General features: G+C 36.2%; 1 protein-coding gene across 1 annotated transcript in view; it reads left to right on the forward strand.

The window, feature by feature from the left end:
* Positions 1–1,984: 1,984 nt before the first annotated feature.
* Positions 1,985–22,003, forward strand: part of LOC138710982 (6-phosphofructo-2-kinase/fructose-2,6-bisphosphatase-like) — a 90,043-nt gene continuing 70,024 nt past the window's right edge. The window contains exon 1 of the mRNA XM_069842236.1: positions 1,985–2,120. The gene's annotated coding sequence lies outside the window, so the exon portion shown is untranslated. The remainder of the gene's footprint in view (positions 2,121–22,003) is intronic.

The raw sequence follows: 22,003 nt of genomic DNA on the forward strand, positions 1-22,003 counted from the left end.
GAGTTGACGTGTTACTCAGTTCTGTGTTAAAGTTGTTATCACTGTGCGTTTGGCTTAGAATTTGTTGGGTGAGTTGACGTGTTACTCAGTTTTGTGTTAAAGTTGTTATAATTGTGCGTTTGGATTAGAATTTGTTGGGTGAGTTGACGTGTTACTCAGTTCTGTGTTAAAGTTATCACTTTGCGTTTGGCTTAGAATTTGTTGGGTGAGTTGACGTGTTACTCAGTTCTGTGTTAAAGTTGTTATATTTGTGCGTTTGGCTTAGAATTTGTTGGGTGAGTTGATGTGTTATTCAGTTCTGTGTTAAAGTTGTTATAATTGTGCGTTTGGCTTAGAATTTGTTGGGTGAGTTGATGTGTTACTCAGTTCTGTGTTAAAGTTGTTATAATTGTGCGTTTGGCTTAGAATTTGTTGGGTGAGTTGACGTGTTACTCAGTTCTGTGTTAAAGTTGTTATAATTGTGCGTTTGGTTTAGGACTGTTGTGTGAATTAACGTGTTACTTAGTTCTGTGTTAAAGTTGTTGTCGTTGTATGTTTGGTTTAGAATTTGTTGGGTGAGTTGACGTGTTACTCAGTTCTGTGTTAAAGTTGTTATCATTGTGCGTTTGATTTAGGATTTGTTGGGTGAGTTGACATGTTACTTAGTTCTGTGTTGAAGTTGTTATCATCCTACCTCGTTGTCTCCTGGCCTAGTTGCCTCATGAGTGATGCCTTATTGGTGTTATTTATGAGTTTCATGTTGCTGTGTGTTTGGGCCGCCCAAAAATAAAAGAAAAAGGTGGAGCAAGAATGACTCACAGAGACTGTAATAGGCAATAAGCCTTATACTTGTTTAGATGATAGTGATGTTGCTGTGAAAAATCCAATTAAAATCACTCCGCTTGAAACTTACAGTACATACGGAACATTAGTAACAGAATTTGGAGTAATTTCAGTGATTCTTGAATTTTTCACATCAATATGAAACTTTAAGATACAATTTTCTCAAAAATTTAAATTTTGAGTTGTTTCCATTTTGAACTGGTCCGCCGATTTGATTAGCACTTTTACGTATTTCATTTTAAAGTATTTACCGTACATGGTGAACCACGATTTATTTCTAGATCACTAACTCCAGTTCATTAACATAATACATGCGGAGATAAAAACCAACGCAGAAAATAGGAAAAATTGGAGAAAGCTGGGTTTGTAGTGAAAGATCTGCCCTTGGGCAGAAGGCTATGAACACTTGGATCAAACATTGTACTCGTTGATCGTTTCTTGATTGTTGGCATTGAAAGAACATTCACTAAATCGTTAACACTTTGTAACTGAACTGCAGAAGAGAGGTTAGAAAATGCCTTTTTCCATGCCCTGCACTCTTGCACTCGTTCCAGTCTACTCTTTTCCTTTTTGGCACAATTTTCGGCGGTTCATTAGTATTCTTTCTTTCACGCCAGGTTGTCATTCGTTCAGCCCTTTATTTCGGCATATTTTCTAGCGAAAATCTTTTCAACAATGTAATTACACTCTTTGGTTTCGTCTGTATGACGTCACAACACTACACAAAAGACGCACTGCCCGGCAACAACCACACACCCATAAATTTATGCAAATTGGTGCAAACACTAACAACTTTATTTACACGGTAACATAGCAACGAATGTAATCCAGTAGTAACAACACGCAAAGACCTGTTAAAACGTCCATCGCAAAATTTTGTTTCACAGCGTTTGACTCGTAACCTGCCTAAAGAAGTTTCATTTTTATAACTAATGAAGAAACATAAAAACGAAATCCACAGAAATTAAATATACTCAATCACGTTACGTCATGAGAGGCTGAAAGAATGACAATCGGCGATGTTTCAAGTACCGCATGACAATTCGAAATACTTGTAATCAATAAAATGATAGATTGTAGACGGACCTGATAAGTTTTTGTTCTGTTATCTATTATGACAGGTTTGTGAATGAGTATATCATGCGAGTGTTAACGTGATCATTAAATAGTTGAATACAAGACACCAACAGAATAAGACAAGGAATATTTTAGTCTTGAAGAAGTCTGATGTGTTATTAAAATGTAGAAACTTCATCTTTTCATTCCCTCCTGGGGCATCGTGTGGGAACCTTTCCAAGGTCAGCAAATAACTTTAATATTAGAGTGAACTTAGCACTTGAAATAATGTGTTGAATATTTTAAACATTAAGCATCCATATCATACACACAAAATTTAATATACAAGTAATGTTACTTTAAGGTAATATCATTCTCACCTTTAATTGCTCAGTTGTTCGGAAAATAAGATCATTATTCGTGTGACATATTGATGATTTAAGGTAACATACGGTACAATTTTAATCTCAAACTTCTTTTCAGACGATAAAGTTATTTTTACTGGAAGCTAGTAAAGAGATAGGTTTGGAAGTAAATCCCGAAAAGACAAAGTATATGATTATGTCTCGTGACGAGAATATTGTACGAAATGGAAATATAAAAATTGGAAATTTATCTTTTGAAGAGGTGGAGAAGTTCAAATATCTTGGAGCAACAGTAACAAATATAAATTATACTCGGGAGGAAATTAAACACAGAATAAATATGGGAAATGGCTGTTATTATTCGGTTGAGAAGCTTTTATCATCCAGTCTGCTGTCAAAAAATTTGAAAGTTGGAATTCATGAAACAGTTATATTACCGGTTGTTCTTTATGCTTGTGAAACTTGGACTCTCACTTTGAGAGAGGAACATAGGTTAAGGGTGTTTGAGAATAAGATACTTAGGAAAATATTTGGGGCTAAGAGGGATGAAGTTACAGGAGAATGGAGAAAGTTACACAACACAGAACTGCATGCATTTTATTCTTCTCCTGACATAATTAGGAGCATTAGGGGAGAGTCGGGTAGTATCGGACATCGGGTAGTATCGGACAGTGCGTTTCTTTCATGTACCACCATATGGTAGTACCTGAATGACATGGTTACGTTTCTCTATGCGACATCACAGAAACGTAACCATGTCAATCAGGTACTATCATCGTGTGGTAGATGAAAGAAACTCACTGTCCGATATTACCCGCTGTCCGATACCACCCGACTCTCCCCTATATCCAAACGTTTGAGATGCGCAGGGCATGTAGCACGTATGGGCGAATCCAGAAATGCATATAGAGTGTTAGTTGGAAGGCCGGAGGGAAAAAGACCTTTAGGGAGGCCGAGACGTATATGGGAAGATAATACTAAAATGGATTTGAGGGAGGTGGGATATGATGATAGAGAATGGATTGATCTTGCTCAGGATAGGGACCAATGGTGGGCGTATGTGAGGGCGGCAATGAACCTCTGGGTTCCTTAAAAGCCAGTAAGTAAGTAAGTAAGTAAGTAAGTAAAGCTATTTTAGTAGACTACATCAGAAAGATAATTTAGATAGCTGTTACAACTTTCAAAATACTGGAAGACAATATAATCTTAAAATATCACCAAAAAATGCATGAATAGCTAGCAGCTGATCTCTACTGTTTTAATATTCGCGGAATATTTAAGAGCAATACTGCCATTGTTACAAGTTTTCTGTAGAACATATTTTATTTTACATTTATTATTATTAGTGTAAAGTGGCCTGAAAATAAATGTTATGCAGTGTTTTATGTTTTACGTTTGTAAATTATCCTTTGCCATGATTTTAAAATGTATGTATATCTCAAGCCATATACCGGTAACCTCTACGATCAAAGTTAAGGTAGTATGCTTCTCATGCTTCACGTTTGCTCTAATTATCACAAGAGATTTTCATTTCGTCAATAAATTCACGAGCGTGAGCTCAAATTAATTTATCCGAAGAAGTTAAAAACCTCTTGTGATATTTAATAAAACAATTTTGCGAATAAATAAATAAACAAATAAACAAGTAAACAAATAACAAAGTGAAGACACTAACTCAATCATAATGTTATTGGATAAAATGTTCGATTTAAATGCCATCGTATCATATTTCATTCGCTATCACGCCTACTGTATTCGTGAAGAAAGAATGAAAATATTCATTTAGAAATACGGTCTGAGCCATTTCGTGTCAACTATTCTAACTACACGTGTGTGTGTATGTATGTATGTATGTAAAATTATGTACAAGGCCGGCCTTTGGAGTTGTGGGGCCCAATTCGAAAAAAAATATATAGTATATATATATATATATATATATATATATATATATATATATATATATATAGTTGTATCTCTATTAAACAACGGAAATCAATCAACATATGCATTTAGGAAGTGTCTGTGATTTAATGCTAAGAAAGCGTACAAGTAAACAAACAAAACTAATATCTTGATTATCTTTAGATAGTCTAAATGTAGTTAGAAAATCACCTTTTCTATTGACTGCGAAATGATTTATTGAAAATATTAGGCTACATGTGATTTTAATCAAGACGCAAAAACAGCATTATTAGGAAGTAATTTATACCTTTTGTTTGTAATAATTCTAAATATCACAATATGAATGTAAATAAAAAGGTATAAATTAGTGTTATTGCTCGTAATGCAAAAAAAAATATTTTTCCTGCTTTTCTCTTTGAGAAGTCTTTTAGGATTTTATCTAATTTAATGGACATAATACTGTAATTACTGTTCAAACGTCCATGCTACATTGATGCTCTCAATTAAGTTTTTATCAGTTTAAGTTTGGAAAAACGCCTTTACCCTCGTGTCGCAATCAGTGGCAATGTCAGAAAAGTCCGAAGGACAACGCAAACATTTGGAAATTCAGTAGATTTATTGAAGAAACTCAATTATTTTCATGGGGTTTTTAATCTCTGCTGGCAGAATTGGCATCAATGCCTCCATTTCTTCACAAAGAATGTAATCATATAATATAACATCAGTCATGCAATGGCATTTCGTGTACAAAATTCCTGAACAAATAAAGTAGTACGTAGCATTTTTTTTATTGGACATTAATTTCGAGATATTGCAGTGGATATTCTTCTAATACCATATGCAATTTCTATTTATGGGGAACTTAAAAAAATAAATAAAAGAAAGTGTATTGGAATAACTGCACACTTGGAAGAATTGAAAAACAGTATAAGAAGGGAAATTGCAGCAATTTTAGAAGAAGAACTAATGCCTGTTAATGAAAATTTTATTAAAATATGTGACAGAGGTGTGGCGGCACAAGGACATAATTCCAACATATTCTATGACAATGATAGGTGGTTATTGTGATTTGCATGAACAATAAATGCGCTTGACTTAATTGGCTATGAATATTGGACTCTGGCGGCAAACAGCGTGCTTCCAGCCGCCACGCGCCGCCGCATATTACGGATGAACGTCTATTTGAAGACTCTGTATAAAAAGAGAATTTTTATTATACAAGGTGGTTTCAAAGTCGCTTTCCCCAATATTCGTTCTTAGATTTCATACTTATACACGTATACAGACAGGGCCGCCGAGAATGGGGGGGGGGGCAAAGGGGGCGAGTGCATATGGGCCCGTGAGTAGTAAGGGCCCGTCAGATTAAGTGAGTCTGATTACATTTTATTATCATGAATAATTATTCGTAGATACATACTACATTTTGTAAGAATATTTGTTACATAAATTTGACATATTAACTCAACAATAGTAGAATTAATGCAAATTACCATTTTATATGTAGATATTTGACTTTTATATAATAGAATATCAGTTTCCCGCATTAACCTTCACCGACACGACACTTAAGGGCCCCGGCATTTGCCTGAACTATGTTCCCATCGCTTGTACCGAATACATTAAATTATTTATTGGCTTGTGCTTTTCAACTACCATCGCAATATGCTAATGGACGCTCCCAAACCGAAGTCACAGGATCACGTTTCCTTTTCAGTATCTACATTGTATGTTTCGTGTCGAAACTTTCGTCTTTTCGTTGTCGTTTGTAAAGTAAATTCTGTTCATTATTGTTACCGGTTATAGTTTAACTGCATAATGGACAAGTACAGGCATAAGTAGGGAGCTGATAAGCACAAGGAGAGAGAGAGAGAGAGAGAGAGAGAGAGAGAGAGAGAGAAAATGGAAGATATTAATATGGGTGCTAGACTGCGTGAAAGTATTATGAAGACATTAACAAAGAAATAAGTGATGAGCCGAAATATTTAAAATCAATTCATGCCTCTAATTTAGGGCCAACCTCACTGAAACCTATGAATCTCCTAAATAGTCTGAGGGAATTAAAACTGGACAGTTTATTTCCAACTATTTGTATAGTCATCAAAATATTCTATACAATTCCTGTGACAGTTGCTGATGCTGAAAGATCCTTCAGCAAAATGAAGGAAGTAAAAATGTATTCAGATAAGCAATGTGTCAAGAACGACTGAGTAATGTTGGCATCCTTAGTCCGGAGAGCGATCTTGCTAGGTCTTTAAATTTTGGTGATATAATTGATGATTTTGCATCAATGAAGTCAAGAAGAGTTGTTTGTTGATGCTGGACTGCAAGTTAGAAATTACACGTGTTTAGGAATATAATATATTGTGCTAATGTGAAATTTTGCTAAAAGTTTTCAATGTAAGAAAAGTGTATATTTTTAGGTTCGTATCTGTGTATGGGGTTATCTTTTATTTATTTTGCAAATAATTATGTTTAGAATAACTGGTAACTTGTATTGTTGCTTTTTTCAACAGGGGTCCGAGTACAGTATTGCATAGGGACCCATAAATCCTGTCGGCGGCCCTGTATACAGATGTCATAACTTGAATAAACGAATAGCTGTGAATTGTGTATCGAGAAACAGGGCGTAAAGAAATGTGTAATTAAATGTAAGGAAGTGTTTGGGGAAAGCGACTTTTCGCCTACTCTGTAGTAAAGGAAAGGATAATTTTGTCAAAAGTATTGTCCATCACTTCAACAGGGATCTATAAAACTGGCGGAAAAAAATAACCAATTACAGTGTTTGAATGTATTCAGCTGTGCCATCTGCGATGACGTTATACATTTATATTGAACACACAAACTCAGAATATCACACATTGTTGTCACAAGATTTATTAACCTTTCCATTCGTAATCTGTCATTCAACATGTCAGTCTGTGTTCCAACATTAATTTTGTCGCTCATGACGTTAAACGATGACGTCAGTAAGACAATTGAACGTATAATTTTAAAACGCACACCATCGCTAATTGTGAAGATGAGTTTGCTTTGGATGTTGACTTTAGCAAGGCTATGCTGATTATCGGAACAACAGTTTTAAGTGGATTGCTGACAAACTTAACAAGTTTATGCTCTCCATCACCTACACTCACGTTTCAGATACGGCTGGATATCTCTGATAACATTTATTTTCGTAATTGGGCTCAGCACGAATTTATCAGTCCATCGGATATGAAACTTGGAGAATCCCATGTAAACAAGTTAGATGTTTTCCACCAGATATGCAAACATGACTTAATTAATTGATGTATCAACTTAACGACGTTTGAAAATGCAGTTTTGCAGAGTTTTAGATGTCTAGGTGATATGAGTGGGAGAGTGGGAAAGGATTCGTAGAGAAATAAATGTTTTCAATAATAGTCTGATTTTAAATGAAGAGAAAGTAAAATTATCTGCGAAATATAATACATACAGGAAAATCTAAGTTGGACACCTTCTGTTCCACCAAAGTGTATCCGACTTATACAGGTATTAAAGATATAAAGTGTGACAAAAATTCTGAATTTAGTAGTAGAGGCTGGATGTGGATTTGTACAAGGAAACTACACAAGGTATTTTACTGTTATAAATTCTTTAATAGCTGAATTCCTTATTTCAGTTACCTGAATTTAAATTGTGGGAAGTTTTGCTTAAATCGTACATATTTATTATTATTATTATTATTATTATTATTATTATTATTATTATTATTATTATTACCATCATCATCATTAACTTTATTTAATTAATTAATTTGATACTATAATTAAATGTATTTATTTATTCATAAAACTAGTTACAGTACCTATTATATTCTATGTTTGCACAAATATATCTTTTTTATTTCCAACAATTTCAGCTTCATTTGAATTTAAATTGTTCAGACCTCTGGCTCACATAAACTAACAATTTCAGCTTCATATGAATTTAAATTATTCAGACCTCGTGGCTCACATAAACTAACAATTTCAGCTTCATTTGAATTTAAATTGTTCGGACCTCGTGGCTCACATAAACTAGCAATTTCAGCTTCATTTGAATTTAAATTGTTCAGACCTCGTGGCTCACATAAACTAACAATTTCAGCTTCATTTGAATTTAAATTGTTCAGACCTCGTGGCTCACATAAACTAACAATTTCAGCTTCATTTGAATTTAAATTATTCAGATCTCGTGGCTCACATAAACTAACAATTTCAGCTACATTTGAATTTAAATTGTTCAGACCTCGTGACTCACATTAACATATTTTTTCCAAAAAATTCTGTCACTCAAGTCATAAGACACTACCCCTCCATTTGATCCTGGAATTTGCACCATTTCTTTTCAAATCTTTATTGCAGTCCAAAAAATTTCACGGTATGGAATGAAATGGAATTGAATTTACGGGAGGGGGGGCACTATAGCCCAGCACTGCGATCTCTTACGATCTATTGCGCTAACCCTCAAGCTAGGCGCATTCCCAAATCCACACCGGCTGACTAAACTAAGGTTCGCTGCGTACCCAGGTTTCGAGTACCTCCTCGTCTCTAGGTCAGCCTCCTCCGTGCGTCGCCAGCCGACGATCGGGGAATGCTACGGAATGATCACGAAATGGAGAAATGGTGACGGAATGATCTAGATGCCTAATATGGGGAAAAAACTGGAAAACCCCGAGAAAAACGCCAACAGTGACTTTGCCACGAGTGTCACCATGGATTTTGCAATGAAAAATCCCAGACCTGACCGGGACTCGAACCCGGCCGCCTGCGTAACAGGCTGGAAGTCTGACCAGGGGTGATGTTGATTACGAGCGAAGTCGCAATGCTGTATTTCTCGTACTCTCATGCTTAGAAATGGTCGGAAAATGTAAACAGATCACTTGCGCTCCAAGACTACTGTTTGAGACAGAATATCCGCGCGGTTATGTCGATAAGTAAACACGACAGACTCAGTGACGGATTGTAAACCTGACTAATGAAGTAATAATATTAGTGTGCGTATTTTATAAGTAGTCTAGAATGTTTATGAAACAGAATTCAGTCAAACAATAACATTATTTTTCTTTCCAAATACTCTTTAAATTCAAACCCCCAAACACATATGTTTTTACACTTTCTCATATTTTTGCTGCATTTTGTGTCCGAGTTTCAATTTTTTGAAACGAAATTAGGACTATAAAGCCTGATTCACCGAGCGGGCTAGAGGCGTGGTAGAGGGCTGGCCTCGCATTCGGGAGGTCCGGGGTTCGATCCCAGGGGCCGGCAATCCTAACTGAGGTTTTTCATGGTTTCCTCAGTTATTTCCAGGCAAATGCCGGGATTGTACCTCTTGAAAGTCCGGCCATGGACAGCGATCCTTCCCTTAATCCTTTCATATATGTGTGAGTGAATGATGTGTAATGTCTTAAATGTTTGTGTTGTATCGGAGGCGGCCTTGGCATAGAGCTGATCCCTCATCCGGGAAGGCCCTTCATGTCCTTGTGTGGTCAAAAAAGTATGTATGTGATCCATAGCTTAATTCCTCTCCCGACAGGTCGCGGCCCTGAAAGGCCCGGGTCGTGTAAATGTACCTACAAGGGAGAGGTTAAACTGAAAGAAATAAAAAAAGAAAGAAAGAAAGAAAGAAAGAAAGAAAGAAAGAAAGAAAGAAAGAAAAGCCTGATTCTGAAGGTTTAGGACTATTTTGGAAACCTGAATCTGTTTCAAAACTTATGTTGATTTACTGTACATTTCAAAGTGGTGAACTCTATTTCGAACAAATCTGCAATATCCATGTGTATTGCGAGAACCGCCATCTTACACTGTTGAGCCTTGAACTACGGTTTAAACGACAGAGGACTGCCGATCAAGTTAAACTCAAGTTAACTAAAGATTAACTGGTAGTTGAGGTTTATAATACAAAGCAGAATGAAAAACTTCAGTTTAAACTGAACGTAAGGTTTAAGCGGCGTTTATAATACCGGCTCTAATTCAGATAATAAATGAACAACTTCTCTCTGCCAGAACGCCATGTTTTTGTAGCTGTTGGCGCCATATTATTTTCGAATCCCATTGGTCAATTCCTTCAAAGAATTATCAAATATTTCGTCAATTAGAGTATATTCATGTTTACTTTCAAGACAAGCAAAGATTTTAAAGTATTGTAAGTGATTTGACAATAAAAACTTGTAAAATATTGGCAAGACCTGAGAAATTGGCAACAATGCACATTCATACGTCAAACAAGCAGCGAATCTATAAGCTATCGTCCTAAAGGAGAAATCCGGCTCCACAGAGTCTGCGAGAAGTCGCTTGACAGCACTACGGCTGGGACAGGTGAGACCCGAACCCACACCATTAGTAGGCCTTGCGGGAATCTGTGTCGTAAGGGGTGGCGACCTTGCCTCGACTTCCTGCTCTTCAAGGTAAGCGTGAGACCTCGGCATTCAGGGCGTGCCCCCTCGGAGCTTTCATCCCCGGCATATGGGCCTGTTATCAAAGTGGGATCGTTGACGTAAACATACATCCATTAACGCTGAATCTTCCGACATCGAAGTTTCTTCTTACGTAGTAGATATCAGTGACACCTGACGGAATAGCAATTAACCAGCCAAAAGATGAATTAGGAACTCGATGACATTGAGATGTGGAAGGAACCCTGCACCTATGATGAGAAGTTGAATGTCTGTTGAGCATTTTCGTATCTCTAACGGACTTCAGCCTAAGAAGAGATCTTTTCCAAATCTGGTCGAAACACGTTTTGCAGCCACCGGCGCAGCTCAGACGCGGCTTCAATGGCCAGGGCATAGTTGCGCCCCACTGTCAGATAAAATGCAGCAGATAAAAAAGGGTCCCTATTTTGTGGGCATAGTTGCGCCCCGTTCCCACCAGGTAGAGAAAAGGGGATGGCATAGTTGCGCCCCGATGAAATAGGCAGAGAAAAAGACACTACGGAAACTCGAGCCTTGTAATCAACCAACCTTATTGATTTCTTATGCCATTTAATATTCATTATCGATACCGTTAAAATGAACACCATGAAGTTGGCAATATTTTATTAACTGTTTTACTACTGTTTGTGCAGTGATTATCGATAGCCTACCGTTAAAATGAACACCATGAAGTTGGCAGTACTTTATTAACTGTTTTTCTACTGTTTATGCAGTGATGGTTCTAAGTTTCAATTTTCGAAACCCTGTACCATAGGGTTTAAGATATCGATGTACAAACAAAAAATGCAGTTCATTTATTGTGTGTGATCGATAAAAAAGTGCTATTTTAAATAGAAAAATTGATCACATGCTAGGCCTACCTGATTTCAATGCAGCTATCACTGTAATATTTGTAAGTAATTTGTTTAAATTATGACAATCACTTTCGTGTGTACTATGTCCATCGGGGCGCAACTATGCCATGTCCCTTCTGCTACCTGATTTCTTCGGGGCGCAATTATGCCATGCCTAGGCCTCCCAATTGACCGCGGGGCGCAACTATGCCATACCGGCTTCGATTCCTTCTTGAGCTGATTACCTGGATGGGTTTTCTTCTAGGTTTTGACGTAGACTTCATCTTTCCCCGCAACGAGTATGGGAACCCTTACCGGGATCCGTGGTGAACCAAAAAATGACAGAATTTCAAATGCCTACTGTAACAACACTATGGGCCACAGCCGCATGCTAACGTTATTAGTAGTTAGGCCATGAACCAGTGTAACTTGTCTTGCCGTGCCCAATGACGCCACTTTCCCCTCGCTACGGGCATGAGTGCACCGAAGTTTCATATAAAATTAGCCGTGCCGCTCGGCCTCTCTCAGTAATATCTCGGCATTGAGAGCGGCTACAGACCTAGAATACATTTTTTCCCGCTCCCGTTCAATAATCCGCGGTGAAACAAAAAATGACACAATTTTAAATGCTTACTTTAAAAACAGTATGAGCCACAGCCAAATGCTAAATGTTATTAGTAGTTAGGCCATGAACCAATATAACTTGTAACGCCCAATGACAACCATCTCTAGTTGTCATAAGAAATGGATACAGGCGGAGCCATTGTTACATAAAACTTTACTAATGTTTATTTTTTTACTAGTTTGCCCAATGTTCGACGAATTGTTTCATAGAAATAGTTAAAAGTAGGCCTATTTGTTTCAGTTTCCGGCTCTGAATTTTCTTCATTTGAGTCACATTACAATTTAATTATTAAAAAAAAAGTATTTGCTTGTTTTTAAATAGAAGTAAACGAGAAGAGGAAGAAAAAAGAAAATTGATCGAGAAAAAATAGGATCAGGATCTGAAAGATACTAAAATAACCAGAATATACTATAAACTGTTTGCGCATAAGAAATGAAATGTGAATCCATAAACTTCGTGTTCGTGTTTCCTTGAAACCCAGCAAACGCGTCCGTCCTCGAATTGATGGCCTTCTGAAAATAGCGAATACACCGCTTCTGTTTTCGTGACGCAGTCACGTGTTTATTAAACATTAATAACGTGTTATTTTTGAGAGGAAGTAAATTGAACTGACAGAATTCATTATCCAGGACTGAGCTAGAGTAGGCTCTACTAGACATAAAACTAATGAAATTTAATGTAGGCCTATAGGATTATAATTAAGCTGCGGATTTATGCCTATATGCCTATTTTAATCCTTAACCTGAAGGCGGAAGATTTTAGGTTACATATCCATTTTAAGACATTGTGAGTATTATATGCGAATTCTATGATGCCTATAATTGCCTATTTCACTAGTAAATGCCTATGTGCTTATAAATGCCTAAAAGTTGCCTAAATATCCGTATTATATATTATACTTGAATTTACTGACCATTCTATCGATATTTTTTTGAATCTGTAATTTGTTTCTTTTTTATCCAGCAGAGGAAAGTGATATAGAATTATCGATAATTCTATGTGTTACGTTTTACTGCCCTTAGAGCCGGAGAAATAGAATAATTTAAAATCAACCAATAAGAAAAAAATGTATTTCGAAAGCCGCATAAATCATTGTGGTAGTTGACTAGGGTAGTTGTTTTAAACTGTGTATCCGTTTTGTAAGTTTGTGATTTGAGTATGGAGTTAAGTTTTCTGCTGTAATACGTAAAGTATACCGCGGAGATATGCCAAAGCAAAAGTCATCAGAAGCACTGATTGGAAAATACATTGACAGTACTGCGTTCCCACTGGTTTGGTCCCCAGATGAGATTGGATCCCTGAAGTATTGCCCCATCATTTCATGTGAAGTGAAGGGAGTTTCTCCTAATTTAAAAACATTCTTACAGACAATAAGCATCAGTTCTCATTACAACATTTGGACGAATACTTTGTTATTCTCTGCCATAATGACATTCCTATAGAAAGTAGTGTATAATGCTACGCTATGGTTGTGTTAACCATTAAGAATTAGAAATTGTTAGTGCCTTTTTAAATGCCTATTTTAGAATTTTGAATGCCTATTTTGCCTGCCTATTTCAAATGTTTTTAGTGCCTAAAAATCCGCAGCTTGATTATAATAAAGTTAATTAATATAGTTAAAATTGATATAACTGCCAAAAAAAATTGAGGAATGAAGAAGATGTAAACGGCTGTATAATGTCTGAAGAAAAACGGGATTTAGTAGCTATTCCGCGATGTATGCAATGGAGGGGGGGAAAGGAACTGGCCATCTTACCCCATTATCCACTGGCCAAGTTTCTTCATAAGTGGTGCCTTGCTGGTATCACTTGTGAGGTTCAGATCTGTTTTCGTACACTTGACTAAACAAAAAAAAAAAGCCATAATAAAGAATGATTTATGTCTCAAGATATATATATATATATATATATATATATATATATATATATATATAGTTTTTTTTTCGGATATACAGTAGCATATGTTCATAGGAACTTTTTCTTTATTTTGGCCAATACCACTGTGAAAATAAGCCATACTTTTGTTTAAACATCTGGTATTACACATAGTCTTCTTTACTCCAGAAATTAGACTATACTTGTTTTTTTTAAAGATGGGACATGAAAAACAACTGAATGTCACATAGCGTGGTAGGCCTGTTGCTATGGTAACAACGGATGAGTTGCCAAACTTACTATTCCCATGTGACGAGTGCTTAATAGCTCTCTTGGCGACATTCATTGTGCACACAATATTAGCATTGGTATGTTTCGTGTTTGATTCTCTGTCGATTTTTGTATTGTTTTCTTACCTTCACGTCAATTGTCAATGAATGTTTTAACGTCAGCCATCTTAACGTCAATTGCTAGCTTCCATCAGCTGGCAGCATGATAGTCCATATTGGCAACATAGCACTGTAGTTCCAAGATCAGCCGCTTAACTGTCATGTCCCATCTTTAAAAAAAAAAAAACAAGTATATTCAGGCATCCACACTTCACGTTTCCGTCTGTCTCTCTTTTCTATTTTCTGATACTAACCAAGCTATTTTTGGAAGTCTATTGTCTCCCCCCCCCCTATTCTATACATATTCTATGTGTAGGCCACTTCAATTTATTTTCTTTGAATTTTTCTTGAATTCCGGATACCTTTTCGGATCTTATGTCATCATTCCAATTTTTTTTTAATAATAATAATATTTATTAATATTATACACTTGAGCTACATTAGGCATTGCAGCCCGAAAGAGCAGAAGCTCGTGCTCGGGCGCAGTTCAGATCAGTTATACAAAATATATCACAAAATTACGAGAGTTCATTGAGCACAATCACATTAATAAATGGTAAAATACATACAGCATGTAATAATAGGGTCTATATACAAATAGAAAATACAAAAGTACATGAATATTACAGTATCAATTTTTAACTCAATTAGCTTAAACAATTAAATAATTAATCTGATTTGTTTCTTAAATCTATGTGTGTTAAGTGTACTTAGCTCAGGGTAAGCTCTAATTAATGTATTATATATTTTGGGTCCAAAATTTCTGTTCTGTTTTAATCCAGCAGTTGTGTGGCATTTGGGAGTATTTAGAAAGAAACTGTAGTTTTGTCTCGTCTGGTATTCATGAGGATCAAATTTAAATTTATTGTGGTTTTTATGGAAGTAAATCAGCAATTTTTGTTTATAAATTTGTTCTAGATTTGATACGCAAAATTCCTGAAAAATTAATTTTGTTGGGTAATCAAAAGGTTTATATAGACAAATTTTGATAATTCTTTTTTGGAGCAGATTTAAAGGACGGAGAGTCGATCACTTCTTCTGCAGCCTTTAGTTGCTCTTAGGAATATACTGTAATTTCAGCAGCCTGAATGCTTTGTTCTTCTCTTTCCGTCAGAACCCATGTCTGACTGCTATACACTAGGAATTGCAATGGTTTTTATAGAATTTTAATCTGGTATCTTTCCTTGTTAAATTTCTTAAATGTTTATGTATATTTCCGCAAACATATCGAAATTTCTGTGGTTTATTTTTGGTACCGATATATCGTACCAAGATAGTTAAAATGGCAGGCATGTTCTACAGTTTTTCCTTTTATCACTACTTTTATTGTTGCAGGGTATTTTCCACAGAATGTCATTATTTTAGTTTTCACTGCTGTTATCCTTTGAAACCTGCTGGATATTAATTTAACGCTGTGACCATATGTCACTCATTGAAATGCTTATTTGAAGACAACAGCGATTGCTAATTTGGAAGATATGCAGTCATTCTCCTGCGTCACCCGGCATATCCCCCTCCCCCCATTCCATTTTTCAGTTCACGGTTACAATTAATCCCAAGGACCCCAAGCAGCAGGGTACATTTGTTAAATTTCTTCTGACTTAAAATAAATACTTCCACAAGTAAGTGAAACTGTATTTTTGCAAAGTCTTTGAAATGACCAACCTTTAGACTAACATGTGTATTGCCAGAAGTGAAATAACACTTTTGGGGCGTATTTGAAATGAATATAAGCTGGACTAACACGTACACTGTCACAAGTATGAGCAGATATATTTTTTCAATGTCTCTGAAATCAGCATCCGCTAGACTAACACGTGTACTGCCGTAAGTATGAGCAAATATATTTTTGTAATGACTCTGAAAAGCACATCCGCTAGACTAACACGCGTCCTCCCATAAGTAAAAGCAAATATATTTTTGCAACGTCTCTGACATAATCATCTGCGAGACTAACACGTGTACTTACACAAATATGTAACAATATATTTTTGCAACGTATCTGAAATAAGAATCCTCTAGAGCTAAACACGTGTAATTCCACAAATATGTGACAATATATTTTTGCAACGTCTCTGAAATAAGAATCCGCTAGTGCTAAACTAACACATGTACTTCCACAAATATGTGACAATGTATTTTTGCAACGTCTCTGAAATAAGAATCCGCTAGAGCTAAGCTAACACGTGTACTTCCACAAATATGTGACAATATATTTTTGAAACGTCTCTGAAATAAGAATCCGCTAGTGCTAAACTAACACGTGTACTTTCACAAATATGTGGCAATATATTTTTGCAACGTCTCTGAAATAAGAATCCGCTAGTGCTAAACTAACACATGTACTTCCACAAATATGTGACAATATATTTTTGCAGCGTCTCTGAAGTAAGAATCCGCTAGTGCTAAACTAACACATGTACTTCCACAAATATGTGACAGTATATTATTGCAATGTCTCTGAAATAAGAATCCGCTAGAGCTAAACACGTGTAATTCCACAAATATGTGACAATATATTTTTGCAACATCTCTGAAATAAGAATCCGCTAGTGCTAAACTAACACATGTACTTCCACAAATATGTGACAGTATATTATTGCAATGTCTCTGAAATAAGAATCCGCTAGAGCTAAACTAACACGTGTACTTCCACAAATATGTGACAGTATATTATTGCAATGTCTCTGAAATAAGAATCCGCTAGAGCTAAACACGTGTAATTCCACAAATATGTGACAATATATTTTTGCAACGTCTCTGAAATAAGAATCCGCTAGTGCTAAACTAACACATGTACTTCCACAAATATGTGCCAGTATATTATTGCAATGTCTCTGAAATAAGAATCCGCTAGAGCTAAACTAACACATGTACTTCCACAAATATGTGACAATATATTTTTGCAACGTCTCTGAAATAAGAATCCGCTAGTGCTAAACTAACACATGTACTTCCACAAATATGTGCCAGTATATTATTGCAATGTCTCTGAAATAAGAATCCGCTAGAGCTAAACTAACACATGTACTTCCACAAATATGTGACAATATATTTTTGCAACGTCTCTGAAATAAGAATCCGCTAGTGCTAAACTAACACATGTACTTCCACAAATATGTGCCAGTATATTATTGCAATGTCTCTGAAATAAGAATCCGCTAGAGCTAAACTAACACATGTACTTCCACAAATATGTGACAATATATTTTTGCAACGTCTCTGAAATAAGAATCCGCTAGTGCTAAACTAACACATGTACTTCCACAAATATGTGCCAGTATATTATTGCAATGTCTCTGAAATAAGAATCCGCTAGAGCTAAACTAACACATGTACTTCCACAAATATGTGACAATATATTTTTGCAGCGTCTCTGAAGTAAGAATCCGCTAGTGCTAAACTAACACATGTACTTCCACAAATATGTGACAGTATATTATTGCAACGTCTCTGAAATAAGAATCCGCTAGAACTAAACGAACACATGTACTTGCACAAATATGTGACAATGTATTTTTGCAACGTCTCTAAAATAAGAATCCGCTAGTGCTAAACTAACACGTGTACTTCCACAAATATATTTCTGCAACGTTTCTGAAATAAGAATCCGCTAGACTAACATGTGTGTTTCCACAAGTGTATGAAAATATAATTTGCAAGTCTTTAAAATGAGCACCTGTTATACTAACACGTGAAAAAAAATATTTTTGCAAATTCTCTGTATGAGCATCCGCCGGCCTAACGTGTGTTTTCATAAATATGTATTACTGAGCATGCGCAGTATATTATAACTGCAACTTGGAAAATTCAGGTGGTCCAAATTTTGTTTCTGGGTCTATACAAATATATTTTTGCAACGTCCCTGCATTGAGCATTCGTGGGACTAACACGTGTGTTTTCACAAATATGTACAAATAGATTCTGGCAACGTCTCTGAAATACTGTAAGTATCGGCGGTAGTGACACGTATATTTCCCCCACTTATATAAACTATATTTTTGCAACGTCTCTTACACTGGTTAAAGTAAAATGTCAGGGCCTGCTGTGAGAGAGGATTCAGCAGCGGCGGCTCGCAAAGCGACTGCGCGAAAACTTTCCACTTGGCTGATAGCGTCAGAATGATTTATGGCACGCGAATAACAACGTCTGCTGGCAAAACAAGTAAACAGGCCTGCGGTTCTGTTCGTTCACCTGTCCCGCTCTGTATCAGCCACTATTGATGGTGTTAAGTGGAAACAGCGATTCTTCAGTCTTATCGTTGTCAAGTTATAGCTTACATATAGGCTATCCTTCCTATCTATAATTTATAATTAGGAATAGACTGAGAATAATATTAGTTATCTTATTGGAAGAACATGCCGGGTTCACAAAGGGACGATCATGTTTAGATTATATTTGCACCCTGTAACAAATCACCCAGAAACTGCTGCAGCTATGGCGCTACAGCCCAATTTGACCATTGGCCTCTTCAATGCGTCGCTTCCAATATTCTCTATCTCTGGCCTTCGTTTTCCATGCCCTTATCCCTAGAATATTCACGGCGTCCTTTCTGACTTCATCCTCCCATCTTTTCCTGGGCTTTCCAACTATTCTTTTCCCATGCATTTGTTGGGTGAAGGATCTTCTTGCTATCCGCTTCTCGTCCATTCTCACTACATGTCCTGCCCACTGTTATCTTCTACATTTAATAAATCTGGATGCTTCCATATCTTTATATAACTGATATAACTCAGAATTATATCTTATTCTCCATCTTTCTCATCTTGGACTGGGCCAAAAATCCGTCTTAAAATCCTTCTCTCGAAGCTGTTCAATCTTTCCTCCGCCTTACTTTACATGGTCCGTGTCTCACAACCATAGCACAGTATTGGTCTTATTATTGTTTTATACAATCGTATTTTGTTATTCCTATGTATTGTTTGGGGTTTCAACAAGTCGATCATCGAAAAATAGGCTTTGTTAGCCCGAAATATTCTTTCTTTTATCTCCACTAATTCATCATTTTCCTTGTTTACTATGGAACCCAAATATTTAAAGTGTTCTACTATTTCAATATCAGTATTATTCAGTTGGATAACTTTATTTTGTACTGATTTTTTAGTTTGAAAAACCATTTTCGTCTTATTTGTATTAATACATAATCCTATCTCTGCCGCCTTCCCATCTAATTGTGTAAAAACTTCTTCTACCGACTTTTTTGACCTTCCCAAAATGCCAACATCATCAGCATAACCTATCAGTTGTACTGATTTATATACTACCGTTGAGTCTGTTTGTATTTCCATTTGTCTGATTACATATTCCAAGGCTAAATTAAATAAAACTGGGGCCAGCCCGTCCCCTTGTTACAATCCATTCCTTATAGTTAGTTCTTCTGTTAACTCATTCTGAATTTTAACCTGTGCTATGGTGTTTTCCATGGTAGTTTTTATTAATCTTATTAATTTTGATGGGATATTATATGAAATCAGCGCTGCGCACAACTTTTTCCTCACTATGCAATCATAAGCTTGTCTAAAATCGATAAATACTTCATAAAGGTCTATACCGTACTCCCAGACCCAGAAATTGAGAGCGTTTAATTTAAAGACGCATCTGGACTTCGGGGACTATGAAGAGCCTTGGAGAGTATTAACCAAGACAAACTTTGGTCTATCACGGAATGAAGAGGATACCAGAAATATCCAATTGAGTAGACTACCAAACATATAGTGTGATTCAAGAAGAATAGTAAATATTTTAGGTAGTAGTAATATGAACTATTTTGAGTAAAAAATGTCATACATCGGTACCTAAAAACGTGCCCAATTTTCAATGGGTGTGAAGATACAGCATCAGAACTTTTTAAAGATGTACCCTTGCACATAAGGCAGATAATGTGGTTTATACATAATGAGGCACTGTTTCATTTCCAACGAAATGTTCGCTAGGATCTTGATAATGATTTTCCTGGACAATGGATATGTCGTGATGGGCCTATTATGTTGCCTCGCTCACAACATCTTAATCCCTTAGGCCCGGTTTCTTCAACCTTTGTTAAATTATAACAGTGTGTTATTAAATTTTAACTGTAAACTTAACAGTTGAAACATTTCTTCAACTACTGTTAGTAGTAACAGGCTGTTAAAACCTATGTTAATTTAAATGCTCAATTCCATGCAGTTAAATCATTTAACTCTCTGTTAGCATATAAGTATCCAATATGGCTGGCGCGTTAGATGCTGAACTTATATATCTGGATTATTTAGAAAATGATATCCATGGATACATAAACAGAGTGGTTAATTTCAGTGATTTGACAGAACAGAAGTTCATACAAAGGTATAGGCTATTTTCTGCCAAGCCTCACTTTTCGCTTTCAACGTAGATTCGTTTGTTTGTTTATTCTCATTAATTGGTTTATACTGCGAAATAATTTCTAGCAGAAGGCTTCTTTCGAACGAAGAGAAATTAGTCCCACGATTTCTTTTTGTTCCAGTGTTTTCCATTTCATAACAGCAATGCCAATACGCCGCTCCACGCTATTGTGATACAGACGAGGAAAGAAGCAGAAATCAAACCTGAGAGAATAGAAAGACTTCTATCCTCTCTCAATCAAACAACGGAAACAAGCGAGAATCGCAATTGTCAGAGTTCAGAAAACAGAAGTGAGCCTATACTGGTTATAGGTTATGGTTAAACTCTAGAATCTCTGGTCCTAACAGAGAGTTAACAAACAGAATGTTAAAATGTGAAATGTAAAGTTGAAGAAACGCAATATTTTTAACAGCAATTCATACTTTTAACTTACAGTTAATTAACGCTATGTTAGGTGCATTTTAACAAAGGTTGAAGAAACCGGGCCTTAGACTTTTTCTTGTGGGGACATTTAAAATGTTTAATTTATGGTACCCCAGTTAATGATGTAGAAACTTAGCAACAATGTATTTTCAAGCATATGCAACCAACCCGCGGACCTATGTTAAAGCAGCATATTCTGCTTTTTTTTTTTTTTTCAAAGCATTAATATAAAAAAATTTGAGCTCTAGCAATGAGTTAAGTACTGCATCACTGTTTCTGTTACATCCCCAGGCAAGACTCGAACACAGTACTACAATGTAACGGTGCGACCTCGTCTCGAGAAAATAGGCCACTTGTATTTTAAACACGGGCCGGTACGAGAATGAGGGCAAACGTGTCTGTGCTAGAAACCCTGGGGATATTTTCTGTTCTTTATAGTTACATAAACAGTTAATAGCAAATATTCTCGTGCTTTATGATGAGTCAGTTCGTGAAATATGATACTTCAAGTCATCTGCTAAAAATACAAATTGTACACGTACGTAGGTTACCTGTGACTTCAATAAAAGCATTTATATTTGATTTTAGATTCGTAAAGATAGTCTTCTATCTTGGAACAACAGTAATAAATATAAATGACACTCGGGAGGAAATTAAACGCAGAATAAATATGAGAAATGCCTGTTATTATTCGGTTGAGAGTCTGCTCTCAAAAAAGCTGAAAGTTTTATTGAAGGGCCGTATTCATAGACATTTTTAGCGCGGGTTTCCGGTGTATGATCAGCGTTTTTCGTACTCATAAACCAGTGTTAGCGATAGGATATGATTTGAATTCTGTACAAGTAACCAGTCGATAGCCGGGGCTAGCTTAGTACGCTCGTAGCGCGTGCTGCGAAATGTCTATGAATAGCACCCGAAGAG

The sequence above is a fragment of the Periplaneta americana genome, chromosome 12, assembly GCF_040183065.1.
Source record: "Periplaneta americana isolate PAMFEO1 chromosome 12, P.americana_PAMFEO1_priV1, whole genome shotgun sequence".
Classification (NCBI taxonomy): Eukaryota; Metazoa; Arthropoda; class Insecta; order Blattodea; family Blattidae; genus Periplaneta; species Periplaneta americana.